Here is a 6,000-nt window from a genome sequence, read left to right as displayed (position 1 = left end):
TCTGCTACCTCAAAATCTTTTGGCTTTAACTAAAAGTCCCTATTTATGAAGTCTCAGAAACCCTTACATTTATTCTTCCATGAACCCACCCTAACAAGCTATCCTAGGGCTTTAAAAAGATTTTAAGGAAGCTCTGCTAAACACCATCCTGCCTCTATTATAAGTCCTATTCTTCTCCAACATTTAAGAATTTCTTCCCAGCATTCACTGGGGACACATCTATTAGTTTGCTCCGTGAGTGATTTCCTACCCATTAGACATATCTTAAGACATGCTAACATTACTTCTTCTTCATCCTGCATTCAAGCCTGGGTGAGAGCAGTGCCTGGCTTGACAAAGGCAGTGTTTCTGCAGTACTGGTGAGGGTCCGACCACAGCCTTTGATTGGAGAACAGTCTGGGATTCTTATAAATCTTGTTTAAGAAATAAAGCAAGTTCTTGTTTTGAGACCTGGAGGATATCAAGAATAGTTGGAGTATTTTCTTTATGGGCATTTGGCTATAAGATTACATCTTTTCCTTCAAGAGTCAGCAGGAGTTATAACTACAATTATAGTCAACAGGATTAGCTAAACACACAACACCCAAAAGATGAGCAGCAGTTGGATTGCTGTGCCCGAGCTCATCTGTTGGTAAAAAGTGATCTCAGAGTTTCTTATTCACATAAAGCTCAAAACCCAGAGGAACTCACACATCATTACAAAAGAACTCCGAAGTGGAGATTAACAGCTAGATGGGCCTGAATAGGACCAAGAAGAACTATATTTTCTCCAAGTCTGGATTCCAAGAATCTTATTTTTGGTCTCAATATGCAGCAATGTGATAAACCTAGTAAAGCTTGCTGTGAACTTTTACTATGTTCAGAAATCTGCAAGGGAATTTTATGGAGATGCCAATAGAGAAAAAGACATGCGGCCCTCCTTTAAGAGGTATAATAAAATGAGTCTGAGGATGCTTTTTGCACACAAACGTCCACAGGAAAAAATAAAACAACACCCAAAACAGGGAAATATATATAAATTGTATGGCTAGGTAGGTATTCAACCCTTGCAAGACAAATACTTGCTGGGGGGTGGGGGAAGGAAGAGCAACTCAACCAGGAAAGTTATTTCAGGGCCTAGATCTTTCCATTGTCCTGATCATCCTGAGTGCACCATATGTCCTTCTAAAGTGTGGTGTCTGCACTGCAAAATGCCAGATAATGATAAGGTACAGTATGCTTTTATGGTATTGTTCCTTAAAACAGCTTGTAAAAGTTCCTTAATGCTTTAAAGATAGGAAAGAAACAAAGGAAAATACAGGCTATTGAATTCATACTCAGAATATTTCATCAGCTAACTGGTTAACTATAATATTCCATTAGTAACAAGAAAAAGCACAGATGAAAACAATAACTGACTATATATTTTAAACAGACAAAAATCCCAGTCCTGTTAATTGTAAGTTAAAATTCAGATTGCTCTCTGTCTTTTTTTCCTTTTGAAAAGCAATCTTGCCTCAACCCCAACTCAAGTTAAACCACTTAAATTATACTAGTAAAATCAAAACTTTGCTCAGGAAACTGAGATATACGTTACCACATATCTTGCAAAATCATCCACCACTCCTGGAAATCCAACTACACCATTAGAAAACCTTAGGTTTTTTTTCTTGGACAATGCAAAGAATTCTAAAAAGTGTGTTCTTCCGTGACAGCCTTTCTCTCAGTATTGGGGAGTGGGGTTTGGAGGGGTAGGGCAGGGCCTGGGAAATTTTCCAGTGGAGCATTGTTTACTGTGTCAATTAAAATGGTTAATTAGATACAGGTGCAATAAAGATTCCCTGGATGTTACAAAATTATATCAAATCCCAACATCAAATTCAGTTTTGAGGAGGAATTCTCTCCCATTTTTAAAAGGGTGGTGTCCTTTAGATTTACCATTTGGTAGTACTGAAACCAAAAACCTCAGGGAAAAGAATAAACACTGAAAGTTCGAACATACTAAATAACTCTTCAAGGACAAAGGATAAAAGAAGACATTGTAGACAAAGATATCCTTCCTGGATAAAAATCAGCATTAAATAACTTCGGGGCGGGAGTTAAGAGAATTATAGGCTATGACAGCCCTGGAATGTGTTCCCACCAGTTTCTTATAATCAACAAGGTCAAATCCAGTAGGTACCACAACAGGTCCAAATTTCCCTATCAGAAATAATGGAAGTTTCTCTCCCTAAGCATCCCCACCAAAAAAAAAAAAAAAAGAAAAAAGAAAAAAAAGTAAAAAACATCCCTGACCAGAAGAATTGGGTCACTGGATGAGAGAGGAGCCATTCTGTTGAATATCGCTAACTCTTGATTCTTACAGAAACATGGTTCCCATTAGGCCTAAGAGGGTTTCTTAAATGTGACCTACATTCAAGCATAATTATCTTTCTTTCCCAATTGGCAAACATATACCGCATAACCTTGCTATAAAATCCCATAATTAATACAGTTTTGAATATCACAAGCCAAATTATCTGACCTAAAATGTAGTAAGATATTTAACAGTTGAAGACAATTAGAATAGTTTGTACCTTAGCCCTGCCCCAATGTTTGTGGGACAACAACTTTTTTCCCTTATGCAACAAGACTTAATTTATCAGTGGAAGCTATCCATAGTGCTTACTGGGAAGAGAAGTTAGGAATGCTACCTCCTAATCAAATGTTCAGGCTTAGTTTTGAATATTGTTAAAAAGTACAGTGAATTCAGCTTCTGACTGGTTCAGTACGTTTTTCTGTTTTGCTTCTCCGCCACGAATTTACCTTACCTTTCTTTGAGTTCGGTGAGTGAAATGGGAATTCCACCAAGTTTTGTGGAGTGGATCCTCTATAATGTGAATGATATTTAATTCCTCTGTGTGCTTAAACAAACACACCTAGGTCACATCTTCTTTAAGATCACAGGTAAATTTGGAGTTTGGGAGGGTTATGCTTTTGGGGACAGGACACTGATGAAAACAATCATTATCAGCTGCGTTTCACAGCCACCCAAACCTAAAATGCAGGAAAGAAGTAGGGGCCAGATCTTTGCTTCTTTTGTCTTTCCAATTCCTTCCCCTATTTCCCCTCCATGGCCTTGGGATTCAAATGTAGATGAAATGCCGATTCTTGGGAGAATGGAAAGAGTGACGGGGTTTGACTGCTATATGGGAATAGGGGAGGGCTTCTGCTTTCAGAATTCAGTCAGGGTTCTCCTGAAGTGGGGAACAGAACAGTTTCTAATTGGTAAACTTGGGAGACTTGGGTGTCTTGATTGTCCATTATCTACATGTTGGGTCTGTTTGGAAAAGGAGTAAGTTGGATTACATTCATCTCCACCATGGGTTCATGCAGGTCAAAAGGATTGTAGACAAAAGAAAGGGAAGACCGAGTACTTGGTCCGATGGAAAGGCTACAACAGCGAGGATGACAGCTGGGAACCAGAGCAGCACCTCGTGAACTGTGAGGAGTACACTCACGACTCCAACCGGTGCCACACCAAGAAACAGAGAGCACCTTCACTAGGACAAACAGGACCTCTCCAAACAATGCCAGGAAACAGATTTCCAGATCCACCAACAGCAACTGTTCCAAGACCTCCTCTAAATCCCTGGTGACTGGCAAAGACCACAAGCCAAAAAACAGTCAGCTCTTTGCTGCCAGCCCAAAGTTCAGGAAAAATGCAGCCCCAGCTCTCTCCAACCAGAAGAGTATGGACCTCACAAAATCAGGAATCAAGATCCTCGTGCCTAAGAGCCTCATTAAGAGCAGGACAGCAGTTGACAGCTTTCAGAGCAAGAGCCCTGAGAAGTTTGACCCTGTGGAGCAGGGTCAGGAGAACACGGTGGCACCCGAGGTGGCCGCCGAGAAGCTGGTTGGAGCCTGCTGGGCCCTGGTGCCAAGTGAGTGAGGATGGGCAGCAGACCCCGGATCCATCTGCTGGTGTCCAAGGCGGCCGGCCCAGTGACCACGGCCATGACCACGGGATTAGCCATTAACGGGAAAGGTACATCTCTGTTTATGAATGCCTTAACAGCCAACAGGACAACCAACATACAGGCACCTGTCACTGGCATGTCAGCTGGGAAATGGAAATTTATTGATGAAATAAGAGTCCAAACTTTCGATGAGCAGTTGCATTTCAGTGTGAGGCAAATGGAGAGTGCCTACCGACACAGGAACATCGTTGCCAGGAAGCAGGATAGCTTCACCCCCACCATGCCATTGACAAAGTCATCCGAGAATAATTCACGGAATCCCGAGGTAATGAAAGAAGTGCAAAGCACCCTGCACATAGCGGCGGCCGATGACAGCAAGCTCGTGCTGCTTAGTGCCTTCGGCAGTGTCTTCTGCTATAGGCTCGATTTTATTTATTTTATCCAGTGTTTAACAAATGACAGAAAAAGAGAAAATGCTAAAATGATGGAAGCTATCAGAGACTTTGTGAATACTTTCATCTAGTTTAAGAAGCCAATTCCTGTAGCTGTGAAAGGCCCTGCCATTGGACTGGGAGCTTCCATCTTGCCTCTCTGTGACATGGTCTGGGCTAACAAAAAGGCCTGGTTTCAGATGCCCTACACTACCTTCGGGCAGAGTCCAGATGGCTGTTCTACAGTTATGTGTCCCAAGATTATGGGAGGAGCATCTGTGAATGAAATGTTATTTAGTGGACGGAAGCTGACTGCACAGGAGGCCTGCGGCAAAGTAGTGTCCCAAGTGCTCTGGCCAGGGACATTCGCCCAGGAAGTCATGGTTCGAATTAAGGAACTTGCCTCATGCAATCCAGTTGTGCTTGAGGAATCCAAGGTTCTCGTGCGCTGTAACGTGAAGATGGAGTTGGAGCAGGCAAATGAGAGGGAGTGTGAAGTGCTGAAGGAAATCTGGGGCTTGGACCAAGGAATGGACTCCATGTTGGAATACCTGCAGGGGAAAATCGATGAGTTTTGATCGGCCAGATGCCTCCTGAATGACACTGGACCTGTGGCTCCCAGTGGCCCTCGTTTACCCTTAGCTCATGCTCAGAACCAGGACTGGAGCCATCCAAGCTATTTATTACCAAGGAGTTTTGAGTACTGTACTTTTAAAATAAACAACCACAATGCTCCTCTGCCCAAACATCATTATTTTATACTTAAATTACCCCAAGTCTACAAGTATAATGGTGAGCACTAGGCTGCTCTTTGGAGCTCTACTTTTTGTTCTCTTGGGCTAGTACTGTATACAAAGGAAAAGAATTGTGTCTTGCTGTTTTAGGAAAGTTCTGGAATAGTATTTGTTTTCCACATTTTTCCCTTCGGGAACACAGAATCTGAAGGGGGCATTAGCCAGCCTCAACCTTCCTTGCCCCAAGTAGCCATATAGTAAGATCTAAGAGATTGCCTTTGTCTTCAAGAAGGTGTAAATACCTCGGAAGTGAGAAATTCTAAATCAAAAGTGAGGCTTAGCTTTTAGGATACATATTTCTGACAAAAAACCCATTGGCAAACATACTCCCAACTAAATGTATTCTTGCGATTCATGTTGAGAAATCAATTGTTTTCCCCCTTCCTTTTTTTTTCTAATACGTACAGTTCTTAACCCAGTTAACATGAAGAAACCACTGTCTCTCTAGAAGAACGCTTGTCTTGCAGTGTTAGTGAAACACTAAATAACTTAAGTATGAATATCTAAATTATAAGTTAATCTTATTGAGTTTCAAATAATCAGTTTTTCTGACCCGTTTGAAAAATCACTACGTAAGTGCTTCTTGTTGCTGGGTGAGAAATATGACTTTATATACAGTTTTGGTTTTCTGTTTGCAGATATAATTGTATTACACCAAAAAAAGTATTTTTATGTTTATAAAGTATAATTTTTAGGTTCACTTAGAATATATTTTATTTAATAAGTTAAAATTCTTTTGGCACACTCGTAAATGCAGAAACTCCTTTCAAAAAAAAAAAAAACAACTACCTTCTATTAGACATCTAATGTTCTTTGTCTGTGCTTTCATGTCTACAC

At 41.0% G+C, this 6,000-nt stretch overlaps 1 pseudogene; it reads left to right on the top strand.

Annotated features, from left to right (window-relative positions):
* Positions 1-3,119: 3,119 nt before the first annotated feature.
* Positions 3,120-4,947, top strand: LOC119542600 (annotated as a pseudogene).
* Positions 4,948-6,000: the final 1,053 nt, after the last annotated feature.

Source organism: Choloepus didactylus, chromosome 8, assembly GCF_015220235.1.
Source record: "Choloepus didactylus isolate mChoDid1 chromosome 8, mChoDid1.pri, whole genome shotgun sequence".
Classification (NCBI taxonomy): Eukaryota; Metazoa; Chordata; class Mammalia; order Pilosa; family Megalonychidae; genus Choloepus; species Choloepus didactylus.
This window is presented reverse-complemented; position numbering and strand designations above follow the sequence as displayed.